This window comes from Pleurodeles waltl, chromosome 5 (assembly GCF_031143425.1).
Source record: "Pleurodeles waltl isolate 20211129_DDA chromosome 5, aPleWal1.hap1.20221129, whole genome shotgun sequence".
In the NCBI taxonomy this organism is placed as follows: domain Eukaryota; kingdom Metazoa; phylum Chordata; class Amphibia; order Caudata; family Salamandridae; genus Pleurodeles; species Pleurodeles waltl.
In genome coordinates, this window is record NC_090444.1 from 401,025,429 (window position 1) to 401,038,621 (window position 13,193).

The following is a 13,193-nucleotide window of genomic DNA, read 5'->3' on the forward strand; positions in this document are numbered from 1 at the left end:
ATGGACTGAACCCGGAAACATGGCATTCACATGGGAAATGTACTGGTCTACAGTACATACCAATTGGATGGAGTGAAAGTTCTTCCTGTTTCTGTACACCTGTTCACTCACTCCTGGGGGGATGATAGCTATGTGGGTGCCATCGATGGCACCTATGACTTTTTTTAAAAATATCTTTTATTGAATTTTAAACATGTACAGTAAATTCCCCAATCTCTGTTAAGAAACCCCCCCCCCCGTATTTGCATTTAAATCATCGCATTATGTTCCAGAGCTGGTAGTTCCTGATGGGCTAAACAGTACTACATAAGCACACAGAGTTCTATGTTGTAGGTGTGGAAGTTGATTCCGATTCGGAGTCTGAGGCAGTCGGGATTGAGTTGCGCTATCTCTTGGCCTCCGCCCCTGTAGAGCTTCTCTTAGTAACACGGTTCCCTCAATTTCTGCCCATTTTTCTAGAGCATCTTGCCATCTCTTTACCTGCGGGCCCACTGAGTTTTTCCAGTATGAGGTAATTTCTCTTTTGGCAAGTACAAGAGCCAAATCAATAAATTTATTGGACATTTTGTGAGCTGAGGGGCGTGGGAAGTTTCCCAGTAGGGCCAACAGTGGAGACAGGGTGATCGTCCTGTCAGTGCTGGTGGAGATGTTCCTAAATATTTCTGCCCAATATGAACTAAGTTGTGGACAACTCCATAACATGTGTACCAATCCTGCAGCTGTCTCGGCACACCTGGGGCATCCTGTATCGCTGGTATTGTATATTTTAGTTATCATTTGCGGAGTTAAATAGGCCCTATGGTAGATGTATAAATGTATTAATTTGAATCTGGCGTTTCTAGACATCAAGTAAACATGAGAGGTGATCCTTGCCCATTGTGCATCATCAAGAGCTGTGTTTAACTCTGTTTGCCACTTGTCTCTGAGTTTGTTTAGGGGTGTACATGTGCTGCTTTGTAAAGATTTATATATTTCTGATATCACTCCTTTCTTCTCCCCTACTATGCAGAGGAGGTTACAACCACTGTGAATTGGAGGTTCGAGAGCTGCTGTCCCCCAGGTTTTTTGTGTGATTCTGGTGATTGCGCTATATGTAAGAAATAATCCAGATGGGAGATTGAACTGATCCTGTAGCTCCGTGTAAGTGCGGAGTCTCCAGTTGCTATATATGTCGCCTAATTTTGTGATGTTGTGTTCTACTAACTTATTAAGACCCAGGAGCATTTGGTCCCCCACAGTGTGTGTCAAACATTATAGGGGCGCCTCTGGTGTGTAGGGGGTCTTTGTGTGGGTGCGTTTTAGGTATTGTTCCCAGATGTATCTTGTTGATTCCCACTCCAAAGGTAGTTGCTGCCTTGGTTTCCTGGGGTTTAACAATACCCCTAGTATCCTTTTAGATGGGAAATTCAATGGGATCCGTAATTCTTTCGCAACTGGGGGTTCGTTGATGAGTTTTGCTAGCCATTGTAGTTGCCCTGCCCAGTAATAGAATTCTAGATCTGTGGCAGCTAGACGTCCCTCCGCGGTGGTTCTCTGCAGTGAGTGTAGTACAATTCTGTGCCTACCCGATCCCCATATAAAACTTGCGGTCATGGATTCTATACTTCTGAATACTGCTTTCGGAATTATAAGTGGGATGGTGGAGAAGTAATATAGCATTCTGGGCAGCACTATCATTTTGAGCAGGGCGGTTCTGCCGGACACCGTCAAGGGCAGTCTCTCCCAGAAGCGCATGCTAGTCCTGATTCCTCTGAGCACTCTATGAATATTTCCTTCTAGTAGTTCTTCCGCAGTATGAAATATATTTACTCCTAAATATTTAAACGTATTAGGAGACCAGGGTAACCCTCTTGTGTCATTCGGTTTGGCTGTGCCTCTGATCGTGGGGAATATAGTGGACTTCCTCCAATTGATTTGGAGTCCGGAGGCTATTCCGTAGTTCTCTAACATAACCAGTGCCCCTGGCAAATCAGCTCCCAGATTTCGGAGGAAAAGCACCATATCGTCTGCATAGAGGGCAATATAATATGTCCAGTTGCTAATTAGTATGCCCTTAAAGTGTTGCCCAGTTCTTGCCATTTGGGCCAGGGGTTCTACTGCTACTGCAAAGAGAAGAGGGGATAATGGGCAACCCTGTCTAGGACCCCTACAGATCGAAAAAGAGTCAGATATAGTGCTACCTGTTCGCACCCTAGCGGTAGGATTAGTGTACAGCAGCTTTGTCCAACGTGTGAATCCCTCCCCCAGCCCCAATTTTAGCATGACCTGTTCCAGATAGTCCCACCGCAAGCAGTCAAATGCCTTCTCAATGTCTACCAAGATAATCGCTGCCTGCATCATTTTCGGGGGTATGGAGTGGAGAACAGATACCAGGCAACTGATATTTTGGGCCGTGCTACGTTGTGGGATAAAACCTGACTGATTCTGGTGGATTAGCGATGATATGTGGGGCAAAAGTCTGTTCGCTAGTATCAGACTTAGTATTTTATCATCTAGATTGAGCATGGATAGTGGGAGATATGAGCGGACATCGGTTGGTGGCCTGTCGAGTTTCAGTAAGGGAATCATAATGGCTTCATTAGTAGATTGGGGCAGGTTGTTGCTGTTCCATGCTTCCGCATATATTGTGCAGAGGTGTGGGGCTAACAGATCCTGGTATAGGAGGTAGAACTCCAATGGAGTCCATCAGATCCTGGGACTTTGCATTTAGCCATGACTTGGATCACTGTTTTGATCTCTACGATCGTTATTGGGGCTGCTAAGGCTGAACTCTCATCCTCCCCAAGTTTAGGGAGGGCGAGGTCTTCCAGTTCTTGTAACTGGAAGTTATTTAGCGTCTTGGTAGGAGGTGCGTACAGTGTTGAATAGTATTTAATAAAGCTAGTATTTATCTCTTTTTGGCTATAAACGTTGGTGCCTGGGGTTTCTTCAATTTCCACTATGACAGTTTGTTGTTTAGGTGGATTAGCCAGCCACGCCAGTAAGGCACCTGCTTTATCCCCTTCTGAATGTTGTTTGACTAAATGCTGTTTGTAGTCAAAGCGTCACAATCTAGTGCTTACCTTTGTTAGTTTGTTTTTGGTGTCTTTCAGCAGAGGGGGTATATCTGATTGAGTAGGGCGTCTACGTTCGAGGTCCCTGAGGGAATCCTCCAGCCCACGGAGCTCAGTTTCCATTGATTTCCGAGCACCTATGTTCTCATTGATACAGGTGCCCCTTATGACTACAGGGAGTGCAGAATTATTAGGCAAATGAGTATTTTGACCACATCATCCTCTTTATGCATGTTGTCTTACTCCAAGCTGTATAGGCTCGAAAGCCTACTACCAATTAAGCATATTAGGTGATGTGCATCTCTGTAATGAGAAGGGGTGTGGTCTAATGACATCAACACCCTATATCAGGTGTGCATAATTATTAGGCAACTTCCTTTCCTTTGGCAAAATGGGTCAAAAGAAGGACTTCACAGGCTCAGAAAAGTCAAAAATAGTGAGATATCTTGCAGAGGGATGCAGCACTCTTAAAATTGCAAAGCTTCTGAAGCGTGATCATCGAACAATCAAGCGTTTCATTCAAAATAGTCAACAGGGTCGCAAGAAGCGTGTGGAAAAACCAAGGCGCAAAATAACTGCCCATGAACTGAGAAAAGTCAAGCGTGCAGCTGCCACGATCCCACTTGCCACCAGTTTGGCCATATTTCAGAGCTGCAACATCACTGGAGTGCCCAAAAGCACAAGGTGTGCAATACTCAGAGACATGGCCAAGGTAAGAAAGGCTGAAAGACGACCACCACTGAACAAGACACACAAGCTGAAACGTCAAGACTGGGCCAAGAAATATCTCAAGACTGATTTTCTAAGGTTTTATGGACTGATGAAATGAGAGTGAGTCTTGATGGGCCAGATGGATGGGCCCGTGGCTGGATTGGTAAAGGGCAGAGAGCTCCAGTCCGACTCAGATGCCAGCAAGGTGGAGGTGGAGTACTGGTTTGGGCTGGTATCATCAAAGATGAGCTTGTGGGGCCTTTTCGGGTTGAGGATGGAGTCAAGCTCAACTCCCAGTCCTACTGCCAGTTCCTGGTAGACACCTTCTTCAAGCAGTGGTACAGGAAGAAGTCTGCATCCTTCAAGAAAAACATGATTTTCATGCAGGACAATGCTCCATCACACGCGTCCAAGTACTCCACAGCGTGGCTGGCAAGAAAGGGTATAAAAGAAGGAAATCTAATGACATGGCCTCCTTGTTCACCTGATCTGAACCCCATTGAGAACCTGTGGTCCATCATCAAATGTGAGATTTACAAGGAGGGAAAACAGTACACCTCTCTGAACAGTGTCTGGGAGGCTGTGGTTGCTGCTGCACGCAATGTTGATGGTGAACAGATCAAAACACTGACAGAATCCATGGATGGCAGGCTTTTGAGTGTCCTTGCAAAGAAAGGTGGCTATATTGGTCACTGATTTGTTTTTGTTTTGTTTTTGAATGTCAGAAATGTATATTTGTGAATGTTGAGATGTTATATTGGTTTCACTCGTAATAATGAATAATTGAAATGGGTCTATATTTGTTTTTTGTTAAGTTGCCTAATAATTATGCACAGTAATAGTCACCTGCACACACAGATATCCCCCTAACATAGCTAAAACTAAAAACAAACTAAAAACTACTTCCAAATATATTCAGCTTTGATATTAATGAGTTTTTTGGGTTCATTGAGAACATGGTTGTTGTTCAATAATAAAATTAATCCTCAAAAATACAACTTGCCTAATAATTCTGCACTCCCTGTATTTTGAATGTCTCCCATTCAATGGATCTGGAGGACACTGTCTGTGTATTTTGTTTAAAAAATTCAACTATGGTTGTGTGCAAAAGATGTTTGAATGCCTCATCCTCAAGCATTTCAGCCCTGAGGCGCCATGTTGGAACTGACGTTCTCTCTCTTCCCCAAGACAGCCATAACATCAAGGGATAATGGACAAATATTGTACGACCAAGGTATTCAGCCGAAATCACATCATTTTGAATTTCAGGGGAAACTAAAAAAGTATCCAGTCTGACATGCAAGTCATGTACCGCAGAATAATATGAATAGTCCAGGGTGTGCGGATTAAGCTGCCTCCAGCTACCTCCTAGTTGCCAGTGTTTTTGCCAGTCTGTGAATGATTTGGTAGTTTTTAGTTTGGGATTGTACAGGGGGTGCGATCTGTCCAGGTTTACGTTTCCTATACAATTAAAATAACCCACAATTATATTAGGACCTGTCAGGAGTGAACTTATTTACAGGGACAGTTTGTCAAATAATTTCCCGTGGTCTTGATTGGGTGCATATATACCGCTTAAGGTTACTTCCCTCCCCTCTAGCCTCCCGGTTGCTATCACATATCTTCCATCCTTGTCTATGATCTTGTGTAGGACCTGGAAGGGCACCCCCGGTCGGATACAAAGCAATACTCCTCTTGCGAATGCTGAGTAGCTAGTGGCATTTATTTGGGCTCTCCATAATTTCTTAAGGACATTAACTTCCTGCTCCACCAGGTGGGTTTCCTGAAGTAGAGCTGTGTGTATCCCCCTGTGCTTTAAATGGTTGTACACTTAATACCGTTTGGACATATTATTTAAGCCTTTAACGTTCCAGGTTATTATTTTATATTTTGTGATCCTTATTTTGGTTACTTAACTTGCACTGGTTAAAATGAGTACATAAGCTACTGTGTATAGGCTTGTGTTGTGGTAGCGTAATTTGAATGTGTGAACCATCAGCTTCATTAGCGGTAAGTGTTTGATTTACTCCCTTTTCTAACTTAATAAACACAACTCCCAACTCCATCTCCCCAGGTCCGGTGATCAGAACTATTCCAGTCCAGACCATTATAACTTGTCCTAAAGTCCTATAGGTGGGTGGGGTGCCAGAGACCGAGAGCCTACACTCCAGGCTGTTTCCGGGACCCTGAATGACTACATTAAGCTTCCCGAGAATCTATTAATCAGATCGCGCCGCAAGTGGCCACACCGGTGAATTGTTCTCCTGCTAGGCAAGCCATGTCGGCTGGGTTCGCATCAGTGTTCCTTTAGTTCCAGTTCTTTCAATGGGGGGTCAGATGATTTCTTCCGAGGAATTCGGAGTCACTTTCGGCAAGCTGGTGAGGGTGTCCTGCGACGAGATCGATGAGCTCCCACAACTCGAGTCGTGATCTGAGGTGTTTCCGGAATTTTGGGATGGGAGGAGGGAGCCTCCACTCAGTGCTGCTTCAGTGTCCACTGCTTCATGCATTTCTTGGAGAGCTTGGTGTCTTTGGGGAGCAATCTCCTTGTTTTGTTTAGAGGATCTGCTGCTTTTCCTGGCAGATGTGCTACGTGTTCCGCGGCGGGGGCCGGAGGCTATGATATTCTTGAATTCCAGCCATTCTCCGATTACTTGTGGGGATGTAAAGAAATGTACCTTCCCTTCGTATTCCACTCTGAGTTTGGCCGGAAAGAGGATGGCGTATTTTATACCATTTTCACGAAGGATACATTTGGAGTCATTGAAGGAAGCCCTTTGCTCCTGCGTTCCTTTAGTAAAGTCTGGAAAAATCATGACTCGCTGGTTGTTTAGTGTCATTTCGCCTTTCAAGCGCATTTGCAACAGAATGTAATCCCTGTCTTTAAAGTGTAGGAGTTTTACCACTATCGGACGTGCCCTCGCCCCAGCGGGAGGAGGCCTGCCAGGCACCCTGTGCGCTCTTTCTATGGCAAAAAACAGAGATAGGCCCTCGGAGGGTACTGTGTCTTTGAACCAGTTTTCTAGGAAGGATTTCATGTTTGCTGCTGCTGTTTCTGCCCCTTCCGGAATACCAATCAGTCTGAAGTTGCTCCTTCGGGCACGGTTTTCAGCATCTTCCGCTCTTGTTTCCAGGGCCTTTACATGGATGATAATTTCCGAGAGTTGTTTGGAGGATGACTTCTGAGGTGAGGTCATAAGCTCAAGCACCTTTTCATTCGTTCCCACTCTCTCCGTAAGCCTACGGTGGTCATCTTGCAGCAAGGAGAGGTCTACAGTCAGGTTGTCTATTTTTTGCTCAAGTGCTTCTCGTGATTCTCTGATGGCTTGAAGAACCGTGTCAAGGGTTGTTTCCTGGTGTGTCATGCCATCTTGGGAATTTAGATTATGGGATTGCCCTTATAGCTGGCTAATGATGGAATCTTCCGGTCCCTGCCCCTCACGTCTTTTGGGCTTTCTCATTATTGAGTCCTGGTGCTTGCCTACTGAAGCGGGTGACCCCGGCCACTGAGGTCCAGGGCGTCGTGCACCAGGATTTCCAAGATGCAAACCCCTCTCTCCACCCCCAGCAGTCCGTGCCAGGTAGCGGGGATGGAGAGCCAACCACCTCGACGAGGGACCGGGAACTCCTCCTCTTCAGTGTAGATCAGGCCTCAGTCCGGTGCCCAGTGCCCTCGGATGGGGGGGGCAGCCGCTCAGGTCCCCACTGTTACTTGCTCCCCTAGTGGGGCGGGCATGCACCGGTTTTTGGGTCCCCTCCTCAGGCGCGAGTTGGTGCTCTTATGGGTGTTATCGGCCAAAGGGGCTGCCGGGGGGGGGGAGGGCGCAGAGCCCGGGACCAAGCGTGTTCTGTTCACGCTGCCCTCGCTCTTAAATCAGTTGCTGGAATCCTGTATCTTCCCCTCGGCCAATTCAGCCGAGCCGTGGCTCGAGTGATTCACACCGGGCTGTTAGCTTGCCCGGGTGCGCAGGCTCGTCATCTCACGCTCTCGCCGCCACGTCCCCACCCGCGCTCCCACTTCTGTACCTCTCTCGATGGGAGTGGGGGGGTCCTCCAACTCTGCAAGGTCGCCCGAGGGGAGATCAGTTCTCGCGGCTCTCACTCTTGTTTTAGGTGCTGTATCCTGTATTTTACCCTTGCCCAACTCAGTCCGAGCCGCTGCCTGAGGGATTCGCGCCGGGCCATCAGCTTGCCCGGGCGCGCTGGCTCGTCACCTCACGTTCTCACTGCTGCGTCGTCCTTCCCCACCCGCGCTCCTACCCATGCACTTCTCTCGATGGGAGCGGGGCGGGGGTCCTCCAACGCTGGAAGGTCGTTCTAGGGTCGAGGGCGTGTTTTCCCTGCTTCAGCCGGATTCTCGGTCTCTTTCCTCCGAGGCCGGGGCTCAGCTGACCCGGAACTCGGGGGCTGTCGCCATCTTGGTTCTTCGCGGTCGCCGAAGAGACACGCTGTTTTCTCCCCAACCACTATTCTCCGTTCACCGGTGTCTCCACCGCTTTTGTAAGGTGGATTTCCTCTCACTGGAACGTATCTTGCTGCTCGTCTTTGGGGCTTGGAGATGCTATTATTTCGGCTGAGCCCCGTTCGTGGCTCCGGAGCATCGCGCTAGGCTTGCAGCTTCATCGTTTGCAGGCCACACCCCCGATGGCACCTATGACATGGGGAATGTTTGCAAAGGCATAGACGTCTGACTTGATGGCAGGGAGGTCAGCACTTTGGGGGAATCGCACATAGGATTGCAGATGTTGTACAAATGCATTCAGAAACCTTGTCAGTACCTGGCTGAACATTGGCTGTGAGAAACCAGCACCCATGCCCACTGTCACTTGAAATGAGCCTGTGACCAGGAAATGGAGTGCGGAGAGCACCTGCACCTCAGTTGGAATGGCATGCTGATTACGATTTCCGGGAGTCAGTGCAAGATCCAGCAATGCACAGAGGTCCTGAATAGTTGCACGTGTGAGTCTGTAAGTGATAATGATCTGATGCTCCACTATGGTCCCCATATCCAAAAGTGGTCTGCACACCAATAGTGCCCTTCCTCACCCCAAGGGTCGGTACCTATGAGGGGTACAAAAAGGAGTGATGTGCACACATACATTGGCATATTTGCTAAATACATGCAGTGCATTGTTCATAGTAGTGTCTGTACAATAACTGCAACCTGACAGATGTACATGTACATCACTAGGAGGGAACAGAGTAAATCATGTGTGCTAATATACGCAATGGATAGAGGCCTAGGTGCTTCATATGGCTAGTGGGCCCTGCATTGTGAGTAGTATGAATTTCAAGATGCCTAGGTGATGGCAAAATGTCTTCCCACTGTAGTTCTGCCCCTTCGTTGTGGAAGTGACCTAATACCGCTAGCGATTGACGTCACAGCGTACAACGGTGTTGACCGCTGTTCACACCCTCATTGGCTAACATGGATGCCAATGGTGAATCCTGGTGTATCATGATCGCTGCCGGCGGTGACGTTGCATACCGCCGCGGAACGTACACACATTCGTCATTGTTTGATCACTTGACTCCCTGATCTCGTGCTGACAGGTACTCCACTCTGTGTACTGCTTTCGCCTGCCTCCGGCTATGGATGTTCCACGTAGTGCAGGGGAAAGGGCCCAGCCTTCACCCAGGAAGAAATGGAGAAGCTAGTGGAAGGGGTCCTACCCCTGTACGACAGACTCTACGGCTGGCCAGAGGTACAGGTGAGTCCGGGTTTGGGAGGGCACTGTGTGAGTAATGTATAGAGTGGATTGCACATATGTGTGCTCCTGTGTGCCAGGATGGGCCATGGTGCATGGAATGCTGCGTGCCACTGTCCTGCATGTCAGAGAGTGTTGTCAGTCCTATGTTTGACAATCTGCCAGCTGTTCCCATCGTGCAGGTGCCTGACCTCTGTGCTCCATTTCTGTGCCACCCTACTAGGTCAGCGCCCACCAGAATAGGGCACATTGGCATGCCATCGCCAAGGAGGTAAGGACCCTGGGGGTCTACAACCGGTGGAGCACCCACTGTCGAAAGAGGTGGGCACGAAAGATCACTGAGGCCCAGCTGGGGAAGTCCTCCCAACGTGGAAGGGGTGGCCGTCGTAGCACTGACCCCCCCTCATGCGTCAGATCCTGGCAGCGGCGTACCCAGACCTGGATGGGCGCTTGAAGGCTGCACAGCAGTCACAAGGGGGTGACTACTCACAGACCATACTTCAGCCTGGAAATATGAGTGTGTGTGCAATAGGGCTCATGCTGCTTAGAGCAGGGAATTTGACTGGTGTCCATCTACTGTATGTTCCCCAAAGGGTGTCACGGTGTTCCTGTCAGGTTTCACCTACCTCAGCTCCAATACTATTTCAGGGGATGGGTGTAGGTCAGTGTTCTGCTCAGTAGTCTGGGGCATGGCCATGGGCATAGTGCACGGTGCTGCCTGTTGGGTGTGTCTGCTGGGTAGGTGTATGTCTGGCCATTGTGTATCAGTATTCAGCTATTTACAAGTGTCTCTCATGTTTTGTCTCCCCATCCCTGTTCTCTTGTGTTGATTTGGTACAGCATCAACATCAGGTGAGGGAGCTGAGGCACTGGCAAGTGGGGAGGCAGCAGCCCATGGATCCTCCGAGGCAGAGACAACAAACGCCCAGGGGACCAGTGGGTGGGAGGGCGAGGGGACTTCCACGGGGGAGGCTACTACCACAGGAGGTAGTGACTTTGAGACCTCCTCTGAGGGGGTCATCCGGCGGTGGCGGACCCTAGTGGACACACCACTACCGTGAAAACTTCCGCCACCACCCATACCATCACCACCCTCCCTTCTGCTCCCCACTGAGTTGCCCGTGCCCGCCCACCCAGAAAGGTGGACGTCTCCTTCGCCCAGGCACCTCCTACCCCGCCCCAGTCAACCCTGCTGCCCTCACAGAGGAGGCTATTGACCTCCTGATAACCATCTCTGTAGGGCAGACAACCATTGTCAATGCCATCGAGGGTCTGGCATCAGAGCTGCAGCAGACCAATGCCTATCTGGATGGCATTCATGGTGCAGTGTCTGCCCTACAGAGATCTTTTCAGGCTCTGGCCTCCTCTTGGATGGTAGCCAGTTTCCCTGGCCATTCCGTCCCCTCTCCAACCTCCTCTCCCCCTTCCAGCACACCACTCACTTCACCCGTCCAAAGCACACAATCAGACCTGCTTACAGGCACATCAACACACAAGAAGCACACCTCCAAACACAAGCACCAGACCTCCCACCACAAGCATTCACACAGCCAACAGACACCTGCACACACAACAACGTCCACTGCCCCCAGTGTGCCCGCCTATTCTGCCTCCCTGTCTGTCCCCTCTACATCCACACCCTCATGCACTGCACCTTCACTCAGTGTTACTGCTCCTCTTCCTGCACTCACCACGATAGCAGACAGCCATACATGAACCCCATACACCACACCTGCACTCACCACCTCTACTGTAGTTGACACATGCAGCACACTCACTAGACTTGCAGACACCCACCCAACATATATCCACACTAGCTGTCTGTCTTCTCCCACTGTGTCCACCCCCACCTCCAAAACACACAAACACACCAAGACACCCAGCCATCAGACATCCAACATACCACAGCATACTGAACAATCACCTGCACCCACTACACGCACACCTACACCCCATACATCAACTCCCTCTGTCTCCACTCCCACGCCCTCATCCACACCCACCCCAATAGCTCCCAAAAAACATTTCCTCTCCTGTGCAGACCTGTTCCAACTCACTGGCCCACCCCGTCTTGTCCCCAAATGTGCCCACCTCCTTGCCCTTTCCGCTCCTTCCACATCACAGCCCACCCCGGTACAGCCTTCCCATTCCCGTGCCCCTTCCCCGGTGAAGAAGAAGGCCCACTCAGAGCCTAGGCCATCCAGCTCCACCCAAGCCAAACAGCCCCCACCCCTTCAAAGGAGAAGCCCACCCCCCTCCAACCTCCTCACATAAGTCAAAGTCCCACCCCGTCGGAAATCCCCACCCCTACCCCTCTCCCCCCTTCTGTGAGGTGCCTGGATCCCCATATGATGCCCCATTCAGTGGAGTACCCAGCACCTGTCCGAGTCAGGTGTGGCCAGTTGTGGCCAAGGACAATCTGCATTTTATGGACTGACCATTGGCCCTGTTGGCACTGTTTTGCTCAGTGAGCTACAAATTAAAGTTTCTGTGTGACCTGTGTTTGGGCTGCACACAGTTCCACCCTGGTGTTTGTTTTAATGTTTTATGGGTGTGGGGCTATTGTATGTACTATGGTCAAGTTGCCGTGGCCTTCGGTCAGGTAAGTACCTCTTGATGTGGGGTGTCTGACTTGTGCTGCTGGGAAGGGGTGGGGGGGCGTTGCTGAGTGAGTGGAGTGGGTGGGCATGTAACTGTGCCCTTTCCTCCGGAATGGTGGTTCATAATTTGATGGGCGGGTTGGGCCTTTCGAACGGCCTGTGGGCGGACTCTGCCGTCGTCATCGGGACTCCTTTCCTGGTGGTGGGTGGTGCACGTGATGCCTGTGTTTTGTTTGGTTCATTATTTGGCCATGTTCATAATGAGGGCCATAGTCACTAATTGCAGCAAATGCCATATGTGAGTTACCCTAAAAATTTTATCTTTTGCCCAGTTTATGGATGCTGTCAATAAGCATAATTCTTTGTTTTTTTAATACCATTTCATCTTCCATTTCTCTTAAAACACAAGTAGAAATCTGAAAAGGAAATACAGAATACATTCACCTTTACATTATGTTATTACATTACATACTTTAAGCAAGTAAGTAGCTACATAGGGGTTCTGTCAGTGTGTAACAGGCCACGTTAAGTCTCTGTGTATGACTGTATTAATGGGCATATGAATGGCTGTATGGGTGGATGACTAGATGTGTCACTGGTTGAGTGGATATTTCAAAAAGGTCTATCAGTGCCTCTACGGTGTGCCACGGGATGTGTAAGTAGCTGTGTGGCAGTGTGATTGGGTGTGTCAGTGACTGTTTGAGTGTCTAAGTGAGTATGTAAGTGGCTGTATGGTTTGGTAACTGACTGTCTTAATGGGTGTTTAGATGTGTAACTGTGTGTGCAAGTCGCTCTGTTAGTAGTGGATATATAAGTGAGCTGTGGGTGTGTTACTGGATGTGTAAGTGCCTGTGTTGCTATCTGACTGGGTGTGTGAGTGCCTGTATGGTTTTATAAATAGTATGTGAGTGGCTGTATGGGTGGGTGACTGGGTGTATAACTGGGTGTATGGCTGTGTAAATGCATGTGTAAGTGACTGTCGGAGTGCTGCGTACATGAATGGATATGTACGTGTGTGAGGGTGTGTGACAGTGCCTGTATGGATGTGTGAATGACTATGTAAGTAGATATATACGTGAGTAAATGGACGTGCAAATCGTTTTATGAATGTGTCAGTGACG